Source organism: Rhea americana, unplaced genomic scaffold, assembly GCF_003343005.1.
Source record: "Rhea americana isolate MKP2758 unplaced genomic scaffold, rheAme1 scaffold_2, whole genome shotgun sequence".
In the NCBI taxonomy this organism is placed as follows: Eukaryota; Metazoa; Chordata; class Aves; order Rheiformes; family Rheidae; genus Rhea; species Rhea americana.
In genome coordinates, this window is record NW_028186149.1 from 14164156 (window position 1) to 14186347 (window position 22192).

Here is a 22192-nt window from a genome sequence, read left to right on the forward strand (position 1 = left end):
ATAAATTCTTTTCCTTCTGATCTTACATGCTTGCTTATTTTTCCTCTAAAAAATAAGCTTTTGATAGAGCACTCTTCATTTTTTGCATTATCATTACCTGCCTTTTTTAGTCAAATGTATTCTGATGCCTAATGTAAGATACCACCAATTGTTTAACCTAGACACAATATSATGAATATTTTATTTTATTAACCGATAGTAATGCTCCTGATGCTCAGATTTTATTCACTTCACTTTTTTTCAATTTCAAAACATCAGCAGTATAGGCACAAGAGGATTTTATCAAAAAAAGTTTCCAACTACCATTTCTGATTCATAATTTTGACAGTTTAAGAAACTTTTAATGAAAGTCTAGGCATATTGCAAAACGGCATTTTCTCAAATTTGAGTTAAATATAACATATTCAACAGCAATACTGTGATTTGCTGCTCTTTCCTTCTAACCTCTCTTTCAGTGTTCCTGCTTTCCAAGGTTCTCTCACAAAACATTACTGTTATTACTCCCAAATATATATGTGCTTCAAGCTTCACCTCAGATTCTACTAATGTTTTTAAGATTCAGGACTTTCCACAATCAATACATTTACCTATTAGCAGCATGAGCCCATCTCCTAGGTTAGGGTACTTTGCCCAGATGCTTTCTTGATATTTCACACCTTAAAGAGGTCTAAGGATGCTAGACACTTAGTGTCAGCTTTTGAAGCAATATAAGAAAATACTTCCTCCTCACAGAACTCATCCTCCCCCCATCACTAATGCTCTATTATAACTCTAATCACAGCAAGTGAGAAATTTCACCATCAGAGCATGGAGCATGCTTAGGAAAGTACCAGCACCCTTGCAGGCTCCAGTCCCACCGCTGCAAGGTTTTTGTTTTGTTTTGATTTTTTTTTTTTTGGGGGGGGGGAAGGGGGGAGGGGGAAAGAGTGGTGAGGGGAAGGAGGAAGATAGGAATGCTAAAACGAAAGTCCTGATGTCTTTGCAGAATAGTTTGGCTGGCAGAAGAGGGAACAGTAGTTTCAATATGGAGCCATACCCTGTCAGATTATTGTGCTATACACTGCAGTTACACTTTTCTTTGCAGCAAAGCCGATTTAAATGACTCCTGCCTTCCTCTGCTCCTTCACACTCCTTCCTTCAGTTTATCATTATCTTGTTTAAAAGACTGGGACCCAGACACTGCTCCATGAGCAYAACTGAGAGGCAATAAACCAAGAGTAGGGCACAAACATTTAGTAGCTCTGTTGACAGAAAAATTGAATGTGAAATCTTTTCCTAAAAATGTTACTTTAATATATATATATATATAAAAAAATGAAAAATCAGGAAAAAAAATCAGAGGCAAGAAAAGCAGTTCTGTCAGTCTTCTGTTTACCTGCAAGGGACAACACTACAAAGAGGCGCACTATCATGAAGCAAATTCAACATTCTAATATTCCTCTGAAGTACACTATTCAATGGAAATAAAATGCTAGAAGCAAATGCTAAGATAACTCAAACTGGAGAACATCAAATACATCTACTAAGAATATTAATACAAGGAATTATCTTAAATTATTTATTGGACATGRTAGCTAGATTTTCCATTGACATACATAAACGTAACTCTTCACTAGTTCAGATAAGTATTTTTTTAATTCTAAAATATATCAGTAACTTTAAAAAAATTTTAGAACAAAGCTACTCTCCCTTAACCTTTCGTTTTAAAGGATTAAAGTCAGTTCATTTGCTCTGAAACAAGTCCTTCTGAAGTCAAGTACTGCCACCAAGTGGCAGTCAAGTTCTTTGTGCAACCTGATTTTTTCCCCATTTGTAAAGGCCACAAAACTGAAAACATTCTCCTCTCCTCCAAATGAGCACATCAACTCATGGTGTACTAAGACAAGTATTTAAAACTAGTCAAAGCAAAACCGCTGAACTTTCATATGCAAAGCTGAAACTGCCTTTCAGTTAAAGTGACTTTTCCTATAATAAGAAAATCTACTGTGAGCAGTGGGTAAAGAACACTTTCAACACATGCCCAGTACCTATACTGGAGCAAACTGATTCTAATAATTAGTTATCTTCCCTGGACACTGTTCCACCTACTATTGCAACTACAGGATCACTCACATCTTATTCTCGCAGAAACCACAAACTTCAGAAAAAGCCAAATTCAGTAACTGGAACAAAAACGTTTAAAGTTACCACCATGCAGTTTTTCATTTGAATAGTACACAGGTTGTTCGCATTTATACTCTGTTAGTATGCAAACATCACAACCACACTGGGAAGGACTTTCAGAAATCAGACTCATCTGGTTGTTTTGACATGAGTCTTTCCTGAAGTGCATCCAACTATAGTGTTCATTATCTGCCTGAGTTAGCCCTGAAGTGTCAGTATCAAAGATCATAGAGGAAGAGAACCTGCATGACAATAACATGATGTAACATAATGGATTTATAATACAACTTTCTTGAAAATATTAAAAACAGTTCAACTCAATTTTATGGAAATATATCTTGGAACAAGACATATCTTTCAGTTTTAGGAAAATTTTGATCTTAAAAAATAGTTATTCTTCTCTCCAGCATAACCTGAAACACATCAAATAACTGTTGATGATTTTTGCTTTTTTTGACTGATATCTACTTCCTAAACACACTTTAATATTTACAATTGCACCACCTACTGCTGTAGACTTCTTAACCCTTAAAGCATGCTATGCTTCCCAATTACAAATATTTTTGGATAAAGACTCCCTGAAATGAACACTCTGCTTTTACTCATTTACTTCAGAGCCTCATTACAGTTAATTATATTCAGTGATGTTCACTCCCTCATCAGCAGACTGGTTCTTACCATCCTTTATTACAGATAAACACTCTCTATGATCAAGGGTTAAAAAGCTTGTGAGATAGTTTTTAGCATTTCTTAGCACTGTTATTTACTATCTTGTACCCTTTTAGTTTAAGGGCAAAAAAAATCTGTCAACTCGGAGAAAGTCATCTTTTCAAGTATAAATCTTTACTGATGAACACAAACACTGTATTTTGTAAAAGACCTGTAGCTTTACAACTCCGTATGTGACCAGATGTACAGACAAACCTAATTCAATAGATTGATGGTCTCTCCCCTAATAATTGTTAAAAAAAAAAAAAAAAAAAAAAAAAAAACTATCCATGAATGATTTAACATACTCAAAGTTGAGTTTTACTGTTGTTACCAAGATAATCTGAATAGTAAAATGAAAATCATACGAAATCCCTGTCCAAGCAAAAGGAACACTATCAGACATGCCCATAGTTACCATCCTGTGCTACTTCAGCTTCCGTGGTCCTTTGCTAGATTTTCCATGTTTAGGTACAGCAGTACTGAATACGTGTACGACAGTCTCTGGAAGCAATGCTGGTTTTGCCCGATCTCTCAAACACTTAAAAATCTGACTTCACTCTATACACTGTTACAGGAAAATTCAGCACTATTTCTGTAACCTCTCCTGTTACATATAAGGAAGTGTGACCTATTATACCACTAACACATTGAGATGAAGACTATTTTTCCTAACTTTCCCCATACATAAAAGATAGGTCCTCCTATACAGCTCAGGAGATGCAGTACAGAAGGCAAAAAACTTAAGAAYGAAGACTACAGCTACCCAATAAAGTCCATTCACTGCTTGTAAGTAGTATCTTGAATATATGTATCTTTAACTAGCAATATTTTTTATTTGATTCCCTAATATCAAGGTATCACACCTTTTTTCATTAGAAAAATAGAAAAGCAAGTGATTTACAATTAAGAAAGCAAAAAAAGATCACATAGAGAATATTTGCATAAAAGTACACTTTCAAAGTCATTAGGAAATACTGTTTTGTCATAAATAACCTGTTTGAACAAATCATGAAACTGCAGTTTCAACTAGCATTTAAGTGACATAAGCTTACATCAAAGGAGGAGCCTGCAAGTCCACATTGAGTTAACAGGCATGACAAAAGTTTACAAGATGCTCCAGTCACTATGCTTGAGAGGAGACAGAAGTCCAGAGGCAGTTGAGAGAAGCAGCTTGTTCAATATAGATTCACTTTTAGTATATGAGAGTATGATACCAAGCATTAAGTACACAATTTAATAAACTGGAGAAACTGCACTGTAACAAGCCTAATTACAGTTTACTTTTCTGGAACGTGTAGGAGTTTTAGTTATTTCAGGGATAACACTCAGTTTTAAACTCATTAAGTTAATCAGAAGTTAGTCACTATTCTGCTAAATTTAACATAAAATATATTTCCAGTCGTATTTCACCTACATAACAGTTATTTCAATGCTTGGCATACTGTTGAGCTTTACTCTACTCAAACCCATCACTTAGATTCACAATTGAATATTATTTTATAAATCTCAGCTCTTCGAAGACCACCTTTTGAAGCTCCATCTAAGGGTAGAAAGCTCTTTCTGAAGTTCCACCTTGTTCATTTCTGTTTAGAAGGCTGCTGCAGGTCATTCTCCTAGACCACTTGACATTATCACCATTTCCATTAAATTCTTCACCAACTCTTCAGCCAATGTCTCAAGAAAAGAGAAAGGCTTGTTTTTGCTCAAGGATCATATGAACAGGTGCATTGTGTCATACCACAGACCTATCTAGCTTACGATCTTATTTCCAACAGTTGCTAAGCAGATGCCTAGTAGCAACAAAGAAAGAATACAGTGACATTATCTCAAAATACTCTCCCAGGTTCCAACAACTTGCAGCTTAAGAAATTCCTGTGCAAAAGTTAGATTCTATTAAATTTCTCAATGGATTTCTCTTCCATGAACTTGTGGAGCGATCCTTAAAACTTTGTGGAAAAACTCTGAAAACTTCTTTTGGCAAAAAATCTGTTTTTTTAATCACACATTGTCTTTTCTTGAATCTCAACCTGCAAGTTTCATTTGACATCTCCTAATACTTTTATTTAAAGAGACAAGAAATAATCTGTCCTAATTAACTTCCACGTTGCAGTGTTTTTATAAAGCTTTCGTATCTTTGTCCAGTTAGTAGCTTTTTATGCTGAGAAGTCCCACTCTACTTGGCAAGTTCCTTGTGCGTCTTTCCGTACCTCTAGTTATCCCTACTGCCCTTCTCCAAACCTTCTCCAGTTCTGCTATGTTGTTTTTGAGTCACAGGACTAGACCAGCACTCAAAGGCAATGCACACTGCAATACAACGCATCTATGGTATATCATAAGTGTGTATAACCAGATACCTGTTCTCTATTTTTTTCCCGGTAATGCAGGCTGCTTTCTAGTGACCATTCAGCCATCATTTTCTTATGACTATCAAACTCCAGATCTTATCCAAGCAATAATAATACTGATCAAACACTCTTACAATGTTGCTACAAACACTTTTTATAAAATTTTCAGTTCTCGTTATATATGCAAGAACACAGGCTTTCTCCTCCGAAGTTTTTTTTTTTAATTATTTTTTTAAAAAATCTTAGCCAACAACCATTAAGATGAAAGGACTTTTGAGTTTCATTCAGATTTCATGCTTAAAAAACCTAACAGAGTTACTTATATATCACAGATTTCTCAATTACTTTTCGAAGTGTATTTAAATCAGTGACTAGATACCACATAAATCAGAAGAGACAGAACAAACTAAGAACTGAAAGCATTTGAAGGCACAGGAAACAAACCTTACCACAAATTCAAGCCATCTTCTTAGCCATGATTCTTCTGTTTTAAACTCAAGCTCAGATCAGGAAAAAAATATTTCTTTTTGCAGATTTGTACTTATTCCTCTTTTTTAAAGCAGCACATTGGCATTAAGTATTTCTCCATATACACATAAGCACATACACACACAAGCAGTTCAACTTGCCTTTTAATTGTTCATAGATTAGAAGGCAATTCATAATCTAAACCCTGAATCAGTTATACATTATACAAAGGAACCACACTGAAAAGAAGAGCTATCTTCCATTTCCCCACAAATTGTTTTGCTTACAGTTGAGAGCAGCTCTTCAAAAGTCTTAGGAGAACAGAAGATACAACAAAGCAGGTCAGGCCTATTTTAAAATGCATGTGCTATTATTTTTAAAAGCTCCATTAAGTATTTTAAGTTTACCTATTAATCAGAGATTAGAAAGGAACAACAAGCTTGTTTGAGTGTACTGAATCTCCCGCTCACCTCTTCAAAATATCAAGTTGCCAAAAGCTGCTCTATTCCGAGATGGCAYATTAGTTAAACAGTTAAGCAGAAAATTAACAGAGAACTTTGCTTTTATTTGGTAAGGAAACTTGTGTAAACATTATACCATCACGACTTGTCTCCATAGTAAAGAAAATTATTGAACTTTGGGGCATTACCTAATCACGAAAACTTCAGCTATTTTAATATAGTTTAAAGTAAATTGTTAAATTTGTTCCACATGATTAAATGGAATATTAATTAATGGATATCAATTTTATAGTTCAAAATCTCCCTGAAGTAAAACATCAACAAACAGAAACAAAATCTGGGCTTAGATAAATTCTTTATCTCATGCAGTTACTACAATTGAAAGTGGGAGGTGGGGGGAGGCACATACTGCCCAGGTTCTATAGCCCCTGAGTACTAGCAGTAAATCTCCATATATCCAGTCTTTCAAATATCTCCCAAAAGAGTTCCTGAGGACAGGAATGAAGAAAAGTAGAATTTCACTATTAAAAACACGAAATGTTATTCTGGTAGCTAGCCATATTTCCCATACACCTATTTAATAATAGAATGAAGTACAAGTTTAACACATTGCTTTGACAATGCAACAAACTTCATTTTCAGTACTTTCAAACCAAGCGGATAATATGCAGGGAAAGAAGTTAGAAGTCTTCCTAATTTTGTTTCTCAACAGCTAACAGAATGCCATAATTTTTCAACTATAACAATTTAAAGAGGAAAAATATACTTGTCATTATAAATTTAAATGTATTTAAATATATTTGAAGGGTATTGTTTGGTCCTTTCTTTTGCCACACTTCATGTCTACAAATTACAGTAATCAGGATACAAGTTTCATTAAAATTATTTTTCCTCCCACTGACCACTTTTTTCTGAGCATCAATCCAAAGAAACTGGCAAAACCATTTTTACTCACCTTAGTTTTACTTGCATTAAGCTGGGAGATCCACTTACATATTAATACAAACCTGCAAAATAAAAGAGGAACTTACTGTACAGTTACATTGTTTTCTGCTTGTCCGCTAGAATAGTCGACAAGAACAGCAAAGCATGAAGGTGAGAAATCCACACCTATGAAATGTATTCTATCAATTTCATCTCAAGTTGGAAATACCAAAATCATAATGTCTCTCTGAAATGCAAATACARTTTTCAAATAATTCAGATGTTGGTGTTTTAATTAAAAAAAAAAAGTACCAACACAAATCATATAAAAGTGGGCAGAACAGAGGAGTTATGTGGCAAGAAAATTTCTGCTGCCTTTTCTGCCAGTGCCTTCAAAGTCCTATGTTCCTTGAATGTGGAATAAAGCACAGAAAGGAAATGGTAACAAGCGAAAGCATTTGTGAAAGCGTTTTTCTGAATTATTCTAGCAAAAAGAATCAACGTGTGTGAGATTAAATACCGGAGGGTTTTAATCCTGGGCCTCACTAATTCCTCACCTTTCCTAGGGAAAAAAAAAGATTAACAGTTCTAAAGCTAGGTGTCCCATTTAAAATCATAACTTACTTTGCTGTCATGAAGGCTGATTACTGTCATATTTAAATGATTTATTTGTAATTTTGCTCATAGATCTTTAAAGAGACTCAAACTGTACACAGATTCCTCGCTTCCTAATTGGAGGTATCAGACCATGTAATATTTGGAAGAGACTCAAAGTCACTGAAGCTGCAAGAAAACAGGAATGAGTTTGGATACATCATCTCTACAGAATTTATCTAATTCCAGTGAAGACAAAACAACTAAAATGTAACTTTACAGAGTAAGCTATTCATATCTAGACAAAATTCAAGTATCCATCACCAAAATTAACTCTGAAAGAGACACCTGTCCKCAGGTATGGCCTAAGATCCCCCTCCACACACACACCCCCATTTGTCRGCACACTGCAGGTACATTCGATCCTGAGCTTCCCAGTCAGCTTGTAAATGTCTCAAAACTACCTGCCTGAATTTCAAAAGTAGAAGGTAAGGAAAGACAGGCCTTTCTGAAAGATCTTGCCAGACAATATGAAGCTGCAAAAGAGAAATTTTCAGCTGTCTTCCTCTAGCTCCCAGATCATTTCCTAATTATCACATTAAACTGTAGCCTTTGTACCTTAATGTTATGCAAAAGGTATGCTCATTTCTCAAATCAGATCTCCCCTTCACCTCCCCAGAAAAACAATTAACATGCTTTAGTCAGGTTTTAGAGATATTTATGTGCCTGGGGACAAAAAGTTACTTACAAACAGCAATGGACCCCTACCATATATAACAGAAGGTAAATGTCAAGGAACAGTTTAAAAAATCCCACAGAAAAACACTCTGCATGTATGAGGAGCCAAAATATCCTTCAAAAATGCAACAGACGGTCTACTCAGGCTGTTACCAAACACTAAGATCAGCATTAAAACAGATACCTTAATAAACTTGTGCACTTTGGCTACACAGAGTCAATCCCAACCTAATATTTCTCTCCCTGCAAATAAGAACTACATCAATGACACTGTCTCCTTGTAAAATGATCTCACCACACTACTTTAACAATTCTCACATCTTCTGAATGTTACAACTACCTTAGGAATAACTACTACTTATATACTAGGAATAACCATTCTTATCAGATCTTAAGGGTTTTGATTCAAGTAGAGACAGAATCTTTGCATCAACAGACTGAGCTGAGACTACTGAAGATTACTATAATAATACATCAAGCTCTCACACAACCCATTACTCACTGCAGCAGCTCTTCCATGGACACACATAACTTCGGATCAATCAAGAGAGGCTAAGCTGCAAGGATGACCTGTGAAGGCTTGGCCTATTAACATAAAATCGAAACCCTTACCCCAACACTGCCTATCTGGAGGGTATGTACTCCTGTAGTCATCAAATGTGCCCTTTGGAGAAAACTTGAAAGTACATACTCTTTGGTTCACATGGAGTTCAGATAAATTTGGGGATAAATTTGAGGCTATGCTGTACCTATATTTGGCACAAAGGGAAAGAGATGGGAAAGAGAAAATGGGCCATTAAAATAGATATTAGATATTGTCCAGCTTCCCAGCTCAAGGAATGGTTAAAAAACAAAATAAAAATCAAAAAACTTCCATGAAGAGAGCAGCAGCAGACAGCACAAAGGGCTGGCCCACCACAGTCCTAAGTACTGTGTTACAATTCTGTAGGGCCCTTTGAGGTTAGAAACAGCTTTACTCATCAATTTTGGAATTTCAAAACAGTCTATATTCAATACTCCACCCAGGGGGAGATGGAATCTGCAGTGGTATACATACATCTCAATGCAGGCAACGCAAACTGCATTGAAACATCAGATTTTGGTACAGACTATGAGAGTATTGAAGCTCACATTGCTTAAAGTGACCAAACCCACAATATTCAACCAGCATTTCCCTCTCAAACATCTTTCTGCTGTCAAGGAGGACTCTTCTCATGCCGGCATGAACAATCAAGCCTTAACACCTACACTTCATGCCAGCAGTGCAGATCTTTGGGATAACTGAGCACCTGAACTTCTTTATAAGCAGATCTAAAAGACATAAATTCTCCAAGACTCTTTAGGGAAAGGCAAAGATTTCAAAAAAGTCACAAATGCTTTGGTTCACAAATGTTTGGCCACAAATGGCCTTAACTCTCATCATCAAAAAAAGACAGTAAACAGAGAAGTGACTCTCCCTCACCAGGTAATAAAGAAAGCAYCAAGAGGGACTCCAAAGCAGGTAGGAAATGTAGTTACAGAACACTCACCTTGAGTCCTCACCATTCAGAGAGCAAGAGCAGCCCACAGAATGTAAGAGGACTCCTGTAAAAATGTTAGGTTATCAGTCATTGATAAGCAACTAGCCTGTTCTCACAAGGGCAGAGAACAGGAGGTAAGAAGAAAACAGCAAAGGTGGAGATGGGTAATACCACATACACACACCTCCACAGATACTAAATAACACAGACAGACAGAAAATCCGTAACAGCACAAGCATTTCTTACATCGCTAGTCAAYAAATTTGGACTAAGGCTGGTCCAATGCTAGCAATGATCACCTTGCCCTGTAAAGAAATGTGTATCAAGCATACTTCTTCCAGGGACAAGCGGAACAAGTCTATGCTCATCAAGTGTTACAAGTTCTTCATACAACACATGAAAAAGGCCAAAGTAGGCAAAAGTAGTTCTCCAGCCTCTAGGCAATAACAATCAAGTGTGGACACTGCTCAAAGATGTATCCAAGCTAGAGAAAGAGACAAAAGAACAAACAGTGAGATTTTTTAAAMACACTTGTTTGAGGCCTATATAAAAATAAAGGGGCCCTAAAACAAGTGTTAGAGATAACTGCATTAGTTAAAAATTTTTAATGTGACTAGCTAAGTAAAAATTATAAAAACTTCCTTAACACTTTTTTTCCAAGTTTGTTGCTACATTCAAACTTCAGGGTCATAAAGACCTATTGATATAACTACACTGACACCTATAAACACAACAGAAAACATTTTATCCATTACTCCTGCATCGAATTCATAATCATTCATTCTACAATGTTTATAAAAATAGCTGAGCTCCAATGTAAGTTATACCCCATACAACTGGTCTAACTATTCCTTTGGTAAGGCTTGTGGTCATTGGAGCTGCATCTTAAAATTGATTTACTTTTTCCACTTTTTGCTATTTAAGTTATTAGGGCCTTCTTCACTATTATCAAAAATCCTCTCAAAGTATTTCATAAATATCTACCAAAACATGGTCTTCTCTATGGAAGATGTTTAAAAATATTACAATGTAAAGGTGTACACTGATTAAATAAAACTTGCAGTAATCCTGACAACAATTTTGATGGATCTATCTACTACTTAGCCCTTATTTGTAATAGAGAAATTATTATTTCCTGTAACAATTGACACCTCTACATCTATTTAGGAAAATATACTTATCTATCTCTAAACAGCACCTTTTCCTGCAAAAGTTGCAGCCAGGAACATAATTCAGGGAGTTTTTGCATAGATAGTAGTTTTGGCATAGGTATCAGGTATAATGTAATCCAAAACTAGCTTTTACCACTATAGCTAATTTTGTTTATAGGGGAAAGGAAGGAAAAGGAAGAAACAAAGGCTAGAATAAGCTATTCTAAAAGAACTTGTTCTGTTTTTATAAGCTATGGCTAAACAATTCACTCTGCTAGATTTGGAGGTGGGGTTGGAGGGTGTCTCATCTTCCAAATATCTGATGCAGCTCTGGAACCCTTCCATAATCTCAAAGAAATTGAATAACTAAGAATCAAAGCAGAGAAACAGCTAGCAGAAAGCACAGACTACTCTAAAAGAAGGGCTATTTCAAGAAGTCCAGAAGTCCCAGCAAAATGATACCCACAACTTTATGAAGAGTAACAATTTTTGAAAAGGACTGAAGAGACAGGAAACTCACTGAGACTAGTTTTCTCTGAATAAGTTAGAGCTGAATAGCTCTTTGAATGCAAACCCAGATTGCCATTTTCAAAACAAGTAGTCACCAATGACTAGCTCTGTACAAAACGTACAGTTTCCTGCTCTGTTTGCACGAGAAGCTTTGACGCTCTGATTCCTACTTAAAAAGTCTAAAAGTAACTTAATCTACATTCAGGACCCACAAATATCCAGAGCTAACATTCAGAGATGAATTTAAGTAACTCAGATTCAAATACAAGATTTTCTTTAAATCTCAAATTTAATTGTTTAAGAATTTTTACAAATTAGCTCTTAATCTGTGCTATTCCAACTTTGGTTTAAATCAGTGATTTAGGTGCCACAATCAAATTAAATTTGCCAAGGAAAAATAACAGTTAATGTTCTTGCAACAGTTATTGAAAAGTGGTATTTAAGCACAAGTATCCTACTGAAATCAGAAATCAAATTAAGCAAATGCATAATGCTTGGCAACATAAAGACAAAGTTTAAATGTTTTTCTTGGAGATGATTCTGAATTTAAAGAAACTATAATAAGTGAAAGAGTGCAAGAGCAAAAAACGCACACAAAAGAGCATGTAAGTGTGAAAATAAATCTACCTCCTGAATTTACATCCTGCCAGATTTTTGCATCACGTGAAAAAAAATAGTTCAAAGAAATTACAGTTCCCAAAGCTGTGACGCAGCTTTTGTGTGGAACTGTTTCAATATCTCATTTTTCTGCTCAAGGAAAGTTTTGCTTTTGCCAGTACCCTGAATGGGGCGGTGAGGCACTTCAAAACATGATAGTATAGGAAATGAACAGAACTGGTCATAACTAGACTGAAACTGTTTCAGTCCAAACAAGACTGCATGTCCATGCATGCAACATTAATAGGAGTACCACAGCAGGGGGAAAAAAAGCAGTCGGGGTAACTAATTTGAACAGAAAATAAAGAGTTAGTGTTTTACCAATTAGAGTCAAATGACAGATTTAATTATTTCAGAAATCAATTTGAATGTAAACAAAACTGAACTATCAGATGAAAAATATTCTAGGTAGACTGGGGTATGGATGAACATAGCATTCATTAAAAAGGTTATTTTTCCTCTCCACCTCTAAGCATGTAAAGATGTAAGCACTTCCTGTAGAGAATAAAGGGGGAATAAACAAAGAAAAAATATTTAAGAGCTATTTGCTTTGAATGCATATTGCCCAATAAACAAATATATAATAAGCATACCAAAAAAAGCATCACAGAAGTCTGAAACTGAAGTATCAGTTGAAAGATGGAGTTTTGAAAACAAATAGAACTTCAAAACCTTAGCAGAATGCATTAACGCATTGTTTTTGAAGGTTAGTTATCAATGCATTTCTCCCCAAAACAAGATTTGCTGTAATATTCTATATACTGCTGTTATTTATTTAGTAAATTTACAATCCATCAATATCTGACAAAATAAAATGGCATCCACTACAACGAGAATTATCATTAAAAAGCAATGAGCTGCAAAGAAATAATTTGCCCTCTTTCTGTATCATTCTTGCATTGGTTTAAGTTACAGGTCAACACAGCATTTGCACTAAAACATACCTGTACAGTTTTCAGTCTCCCGTATGACCTCATCTTTCCATTTCAATCCAAACTAATAAATGCCACTACACATAACCTTGGCATCATCCTTGACATTGAACAGTTCTCCTTTCACTATGCTGTCAGCAAAATCTCTTAAATACGTTATCTGTGCAATACTGCCTCAACATCAGCTATGGAATTCTCCTCTCATCCAGTCTGATTTACTGCATATTCCTTTATTATAGCATCATATAAGCTTTATATGCAGCACACCGAAACACAGCCATGTTCTCTGCTCACCACAAGCGCTGCATGAACACACTCTACTTTAGAGGACAGGCACATAGTTAAAGGAGATCATGCCCACTTCAAATAAATCRGTTATGGTTCCCTAGGCTTTTCTAGTTCAAGCTTATGTATTAGGCTCTACAACTGAAACTAAGCAGTCAGAGATCTAAATCAGAAAGCTTCTTCACTGAAGCACTTTTCTAAGGAGCTAATGGCCTAGATTTGAAAACATGCATTTTGTGATTTTTTTTTAAACAGAGTTCAGTAAGACCTGAATCAGCAGCTTCCACTTGCTCATTTTCAGAAAATACCTGATTTCACTTCAGTGTTTGTTTTTAAAATACCAAACCGTATGGTGCTAAGCAATAGACATTTGTACCCTGTCATCTACTCCCTTCTACAAAGCCCATGGTATTTTAGTAAAAGAAGACAAAGGAGGCAAAGCTAAGCATAACAGTCAAAAAATGTTCATATTAAGGTTCTGTACAAAGTAATGCATCCCTCTCTGAGTATCACAAAGCAACATCATTATATAGTCCATTTTTTTCATACTGTACATTTTTCCACAGCCTCAAAAGCTGCATTTAATATTTAGCACACATCTATAAGACACAGTAAACCAGGCAAGACTTCACTGAAATCAGTCGCAAGACTGTTTTGTACAAAATATTCTGAAAGATGTGAAATAATGTGATGCAGTAAGTATACTTGATCATTCAAAATAAAGTATAAGAAACATCACCTGTTTTAAGTATGGATAACTACATCTCAAGCTTTAGGCAGCTGTATATTTTAGATCTTTTTCTGAATCAAGTAAAAGCGTTCTTTATTCAATAGCCATTAGTAAAAATTATCTTACATAAAAGTCTCTTGAATAGAGAACAATATACCAGCTCTACCTCTACTGAATGAGTCAGGTGCCTTTTCAGTCAGGAAGTCTGCAACAAACTTTACAAGAAACCAAAAGAAAAGCAGAAGAATGGAATCTGCACACCACATCAGGTCCATATCCAGGACTCAGACGAACAGTGGACACAGTACTCTCAGTCTACACTTGCAATCAAGTCTGCCACCTGTGTAATCCTGATATACACACAAATGCATCAATTAAAATTCACACATTCATCACACTTCATATATCCCTTTCCTCACTACTTCATTACAATACCTCTGAAATTCTTCACCATAGCTGCAGTCTTCCTAAAGAAATTTATACAAAAAGCCTGAAAAAAGTTTACTCTACAATGCATATACTTGCATGTTATCATGAAAGGAAACACAATGTAGATAACTACACAGATTCCAAACTAGAATCTGAGTCTTATTTTTAAATCCGAAACAAGATTTAGGGTTGTGTTTTTTTTTTTTTTTTTTTTTTTTTTTTTTTTTTTTTATTTCAATTCAGGATATAAAAATCTCCTATAGAATTAAAGTTTCGTTGCATTAAAAATTTTTAAAAATAGGAGTTTGATTTTCAAAGCCAGAATACTCTTAATAGATACCAAATACCTCTGGAAATAGTATCAGACATTTTTATTTATTTATTTTAAAGATAAATGAAGAGATATCATTACTTAGTATCACCATTTCTGCAGGTTGTTTTAAGAACAAAGTTTGATAATGTACCTTATAATCATTACATCTGAATTATTCTGTTTTGCAGAAAAACAGTAATTAGATGTTTTAAAATATTTTTTAATAGATTAATATTCTAAACCAAAAAGCCCAATGAGATCTATTAATATCTAAATGGATTTAAATCTCTATTCCCATTATGGACACTTTTCCCTAACGGTAAAATCTCGCACAACATTTCTAACAGTAGATGAAAACAGCACATTAAGAACCAAGCCATGTTGTTTCTGTAGCAACACTGATTTCTGGTAGCCATTTTCTTTTCAGCTCTAACACTGTTCCAATGCCAACAGCTCTTACTGCAATCTCCGTTTAAACCCAGAGGCGGCAAGCTGCTCAACAGTTCTCTCTCCAACTGCATACTCTAACATATCTCCTTCTATACTATTTTCTTTAGTTGAATATATTTACCAAATATTATTCTCTAATGCTGTACTCTCAGCTTTCAGTTTACACAAACTAATTCACTTTATTTTACCGTACATTTAGGAGACTAAGCCGTTTGCAGTTTGCTGGAAGAGAACTACAGCAGTGTGAGAATTATTTTAACTTGCATCCTGTAAGAGCACAGTCCAATACAAGATCATCTACATAGCAAGCTTATATCCTTGGTCATTACATTAAGAAAGTAGGCACAGAATACTCCATCTCAGACCAGAGATTACAAAGTCAAAGCAGTGCTGTAGCCAAAAGCAATTTCTTACTAGATTCACATCTCCACATTTTCTATATTTAGAAATCCAATTTAAGAAAAAAAAAAAAATCATATGTAGTTTAACTCTTCTGCCTTTTTTTTGTAATCTTAAAAACAGCACCAATTTAAATACTTTCCTGGGCTTTCTTAAGACTACACTGCAGTTTTTAAAAAGGAGGGAGCTTAAAATACTACATCTCAAAATTAGCAATAAGTGGCATTGTTTTCACTTTTTTTCCACCCCTTAAAAAAAAAATCCTTTCTTGAATTAAGACAATTTGAAAGAAAACAATGGGAGGGAAGGAGTAAGAACAACAAGCAAGTGAAATATATATTCATTCATAAAAGTAATGCAAGAAAAGATTAAACTGGTATTTCTGAAAGTCATCAACAAGCATTTAATGTTTAAGAACCCCTACAAAATAGCATACTAAGTCCAAATTCAGTTCCTCACAAGTTTGTTCTAGTTGAACAGCTAGCTATGCTAGGATCACGAGCTCTAATGCCTGCTGTCATCCGTCTAGACAGCATTTCTGACACTTCCCTTAGACCATGACAGGAAAGGGAATCTCATGTTCATAGCCTCAAAGGAAGTGTATTTCCTATGCGTGTGAAAATACAAAATCTAATAAAATTTTTCTGGAAACTTCTCACACACTTAGAAGTTTTGTAGAAATATTTTCAAAAACTAAGCTTATAAACTATCACAGCTAGCAAAGATTCCACATGTAAAAGCAGTTATTTAAGCTTAAAATGAAGGTAGGTTTATGCTGAACTGTGAATTGGTATGGCTGAGAGATGTTTTATGCCTAAGAAAGTAACTTCTGGCAGAAGACACGGTAGACATTCTGGGGCAGTAGCATCTTTGAACACCGCAGCTAACCGCAAAAGAGTCTGCGTATCAGAAGAGTAAACTGTCACTATAATGAATGTTCCACTATGAAACAACAATCTAAAAATATGATCTAATAAATGCGGTATTACTTTAACACCACTGCTGCAACAGTTTTGTTCAAATTACTACTTTTTTGTACACAACAGGACTTAACTACTGCTTATCACATTTGAAGAGGAGCTACAAAATTCTTTGCTTTCTCCCAAACCCAATCAGTTTTGTACACATTATTCCTTAAAATGTACGAAGGATCATGTTTGGGAACTCAAAAGTACACACTAGTAATGTAAAATCTTTTTTTTTCATTTTGCAGGAGCCCACTTCTTGGTGATACAAGATTGCTTTCTGGTGATGGGGGAAGTTACAGTGTGCTGTCAGCTCTGTCACCTTAATACACATTGAAAATGTTTTTTTTTAAATGAGCAAAAATCCACTCCTCATTGAGCTCCCGAACATTCATTCTTGGTTTGATGGTACTCTAACCTTCCAACATTGCCTACACAGATAGGTATAAAATATTTCCTACTTTATTAAGCTGTAGAAATGCAACATTGTTGAGTTTATTTTTATAACTTTATGCTAAAGGGCAGCATTTTTTTTTTAATAAAACCATCCAGATCTCATAACTCAGGTTATACTATCACACTTGTGCCAGCACACCAGGGCAAGTATCTCCAAACAAAAAATGTAACTAGAAATCACTACTTATGTTTTTAAAGCTCCACCATACCAGACACACTTGTTCAGCACCAGTACTGTAAATCAATACTGATAAAACATCCATGTTTAATTAGCAAGCTCCTATTCATAGTTCTTGTGTTCAGAACTGCTATTAACACTTTTATTAAAWTCATCCTCAAAATTGCTTCCTACAGTGTAATTTCCCAGTGGTTTGTAACTACTAAGCTTTTACTAAAAAAATACTCTATGAGAAACATTTTGCTATAGAGTAGATATTCCCAACATCTATCGCTAAGTCTCTCTAGCTAAGTTTTACAGTACCTTAAGATCTATTTCTTACACCATGTTTAATAAACTTCTCTATATGGGATTACAAGAAAGTACAGCAGTCCTAGGCAGGCTTCACCACAAGATTAGGGCTTCAGTAATCCTCCTCTCTCAGCATTTGCATCTTCTAATTTGCGGACTCTGTCCTACTATTCATTTCCTTTTGCTTAATTGTCACTTCAGCAAAAGCCTTGTATCTTTGGTTCTTTTGCTTACTATTTAAATTAATTCTTCCCAACACATAAGAGGCAATGGACAAATTCACTCCTTCCCACTTGCAGGTATGTTGGGGTATTAAAACATCCAGAACTGAACATACTGTTTCAGGTGTAAGCATGCAGTGTACCATTGAGACTTATCTCCCTTCATTTGCACACCTATTGTAAACTATTGCTTTTCTGCTGCCTTGTCACATAYGCAAATATGCATCTTCTGCCTTAGTTTCCACTAGCTATATATAAGGATACATAAGCAATAAAACAGAGSAGGACATACACGATCTAACAAATATATTCAAGGACCATAACACACCTGCCATGCCATGTAACAGGATATCTTTTCTGTTACGTAGTGAGCGTCTGACCACCTGATCTCCACCCTCCCACATAGTCCACGTTGGTCATGTGACATACACTGCTACTCTTACGGAAGGTCGATCTTATGATAAAAACACTGGCATCTCCATCACATGATGAATTACGGCACTGAATGACACCAGTTTTGGTTACAGAGAACACCCTCTGGCACCCCCACAGAGGAGTTGGAAGACTTTCAGAAAAGATGACAGTGATAAGCTATATTCGTTATTCTCATCTGTACACATCCAGCCCACAGGCTGTAAATTAGGCACCTAATCTAGTGGGGAGTTTAGCAATACATGCTTGTTTGTCAGTGCTTTAGCATCTCATCTTTTAAGTTCAGTTTTCCTGACCAAAAATAGATTTCCCAACCAAAACTTCAAGAGTAAGTTAGGAAATAGACACATATTCTAAGCATATTTCATAGGCACTATATCAGGTTACAGAGAGGGGCACAAAAGAACTGAATCTATGTTAGCTAGCATTGTATAAAATCAAGAGTAGGAAGCAAAAATTATTTGGTACAAGCTGCTCCTATAATGACTCAGTTTCGGAATAAAGACATGAAAGACAGGTTTTCAACTGAGGCAAAGAAACGTTTATGTTTCACATCCTCCCTTACACATGACACTAAGACGGAAATACTTTCTTCTGGTAAGTAAACAGTTGACCTTATTTGCACTAAGTGGTTCGAACTTTGAATGTTCTTGAAACTAATGAAAGTGAGTCCTCAAGATTAAACAAACTTTGTCAGAGGTCTTCACTATTCACAGTGGGGGGGGAAGAGGGGGGCACAGAATCAACACAGGCCCTGTGCATACCTACAGGCCCCTAAGTAGGGTTGATTGTGTGATTGTTGACTGGCCCGAAACTACTTATATCATCGTYTGGAATTCTGTAATCGCACAGGCTGAGATCTTCAAGGTTAGCTCAAGTATGTCATCATCTCTTTCAACCAGAACACTGAAGAAATGATAACCAATGCTGAATATTTGCAGACTATCTCAGAAAATTAATTCTTCTGGTTTAAAGGGATTAAAGGAGAGAGAAGCTTTTGCCAAAGTTCAYGGACAACATATAGGAGCTTATGTATCAAAACAATTCTTGCAAAAAAAATATTCAGAATTGATGAATGTTGTATTTATTCAGGTTTTAAAATGAAATATGAAACACTAACCAAGAATTAATCTCCTGAACCCTGCTAAAAGTATGAAACACACAAGGCATTACTACAAATTCAATTTAAAAAAGAATCCATCTTTACTAGTAGATTAATAGGAATAAGAAAAAGTCAAAGCACAAACTAAATAGAAAATGAAGGGTGCAAAAGCAACAAAACAGGCCAATGTCACCAAAATTTGACTTAAGATTACTCTAATATACACTATATTTGAATATATTTAAAATCACCAAAAACTTACTGGGAATTTACAATATTTAGAGGAAAATACTTTGATACTCTTGTCTTTTTAATTCTTTATGAGGCACAGGCTATCATAAAACATTCATATTTGTATTGAAGATGAAACCAAAAAGAAAAAATGGTGGACTTTTTTTTACTAAGGGGGATACTCTATTAAAACAAGTAAGAAATCTGAAAAAAAAATCTAAAAAAAAAGTTCATGTTTCATGGTAGCACTTCAAATACTATGTATTCTTTCAAATAAGTTGTAGATTTAAGCATCCAAAAACTGAAACAAAAGCTGCATGATGTTAAAATCTCCTTTAAGACCAGAAAGGAAAGCTAATGAATCAATAGCAACAGAAAAAAAAGACAAAGACCACCTCTAAGCAGGTAACAAGCTTTTTCCTTAAGAAAGGCATCTGAAAGTAGTGTTCTAGGAGCTGCCTTAAAAGGTACATCATCTTTCACATTTTGAACAAAGTCACCTAGGGCCCTAGTACTAACATTATCAAGTTGGGAGAAGACTTTGCTTTACCAAGATCACAAAAAACACATCACTAAGGATCACTTCTACAATTTTCCCTCCTGGATATTTGCATCCCTTGAAAATATGCCTCACCACGCTTCAGGAGCAGCTCACAAAAAAATGGACCTAAAGTCAAGTTAACTTGAAATATATAAAATAGAATTTCATTTAAAACAATGCTCAGCATCCTAAATATCAAAATAATGACCTGGTAGAAGTCAAACAAAAAGTATTTTCTCTAAGCAGCTTAACAGACAGAAAACAACTCACCATAATTAACACTCAAACTGCGTTAAAAGAAAATTTCAGCTGAGACATTGTGGTACTTTCTATGTAGAACTGTAAACCCATCCCTCCAGTTCCATGATACTGCAGGATTTCTGAACAGACTATAGAACCTGGTTGTCTTGACGTTACTAAAAGTTAATACATTACTCTTGATACAGCCTTATTTCAGAACTGCATACCTTCTAACTGGAAAATAAATTTAAGTTCTTTCTCTCTACACAGATRTTTTCAAAGATCTACCCAAACAGGTAAGCAAAAGGAGACACACATACACCACACACAACTCCCTCAATGATAAACTATAACATAGCAGATTTTTTGGTGCGTGTGAAAGTCTTGCTAGACTACTACTTCAGTATCTTCTCTGTTCAAGGGTGCCTATACTTCTCTGGACTGAAAAATGCAAGCCAAAGCCTCCAGTTGTTGTTTTGAGGGTTGGATCAGCTGATCTCCAGATCCCTTCCAACCTCAAATATTCTTTCATTTTTAATAACTCGACTTCCAAATCCATCTATCTCAAGCCAAACAAACTGCAGAATTCTACATGAAGAGCAGAGGTGCAGAACACAGAAAGGCAAACTTCACAATCCCTACTACCCCAGCTAGATGCTGAAACACTCATCTGTGTTCAAAGACCATCTCTTTCTAGGAGATCTCAGTCAYTTTTCTCTTGGAGGATCAAAATGGAAGAGGTCTTCTTTCAGACATTTCTAAAAAGGATTTATTGAAGCACCTGCATGGTATTTTTGAAAATAGTATGATATTTTAGGAACTCAAATGGTTTCTCCCAAGCACCATTTCTATTTCTGGTTCTTTGCTTTGTGCAGAAACATGTTATGTCCACTATTGTTGGTATAATAGTGAAAAGCAACAGCAACTTTCAATCAGAGTGACAGTCCAAGAAAGTCCAAGAATTTTTCTTGCCAAGCYGTTTCTCTTCCACTTCAACCCTCTGATACTAGTACATGCCAGCAAAGAAAATAGATCTCTAATCCAACAAGTTTCTGATACAGCTTTCTGCCGTAAGTACAGTAGAGAGAATCATAGTGAACGTAGCCGTAAGTCTCACCATCTAGAAACTTTAAGCACAGCAGGAGCTTATGGTTCATAGAAGCAAAGCACTTAACATACCTTATTCCAAAGAACTAAGAAAAGGTCTGAGAATTTCTGCTAAAGTAGTTCATCAACAAGCCTAATACTTCTCATCATAACATCTGTTGCTCTATTGCTGAAAACATTCAAGGCTTTATAAGGACACAGAAGAAAAGACAATCACTATCCCAAAGCACCTGCAAGCTAATAAGTCAGACAAAACAAACCTTTGGAGAGCTCTCCAAAGTGAAGACGGAGAAAGAATACACAACGTGCACTCCAAGTTGTCAAAGTTGTATCTACAGTCATTTTTGTTTTACGTAACCACACAAACAATTTTTCCACCTCAGTTCTGTCAGCATTTCAGTTCAATYTGTATTTTTAAACATGCAAAATCTATCCTCTCACACTCGGTAACTGCTCCAAACCCACATCTTTTTTCTTCACAACTAATCTGGGGTAATTCACCATTATATGCCCCCAAGCTTATCTCCCACATCCTCAAAAGAAAACTGTCATAGCATAATATTTTTTCTCTGTTAATGGGTACCTAAGCAGAGGGCACTATCTAATTCATATTTTGTTTTCAATTTCACAAAAGATTAAACACTTAAA

The 22192-nt window shown here is 35.4% G+C and overlaps 1 protein-coding gene across 12 annotated transcripts in view; it reads right to left on the reverse strand.

Moving 5' to 3' along the window:
• Positions 1-22192, reverse strand: part of ZNF644 (zinc finger protein 644) — an 80263-nt gene that overhangs the window by 24132 nt on the left and 33939 nt on the right. For 5 of the 12 annotated variants that reach the window (XM_085303539.1, XM_085303537.1, XM_085303538.1 and 2 more), the window contains exon 2: positions 7104-7155. The exons of 6 other annotated variants lie outside the window; for them this stretch is intronic. The gene's annotated coding sequence lies outside the window, so the exon portion shown is untranslated. Of the gene's footprint in view, positions 1-7103; positions 7156-7696; positions 7719-22192 lie in introns of those variants that run through there. One more of the 12 variants, XM_085303541.1, reaches the window with a different exon arrangement.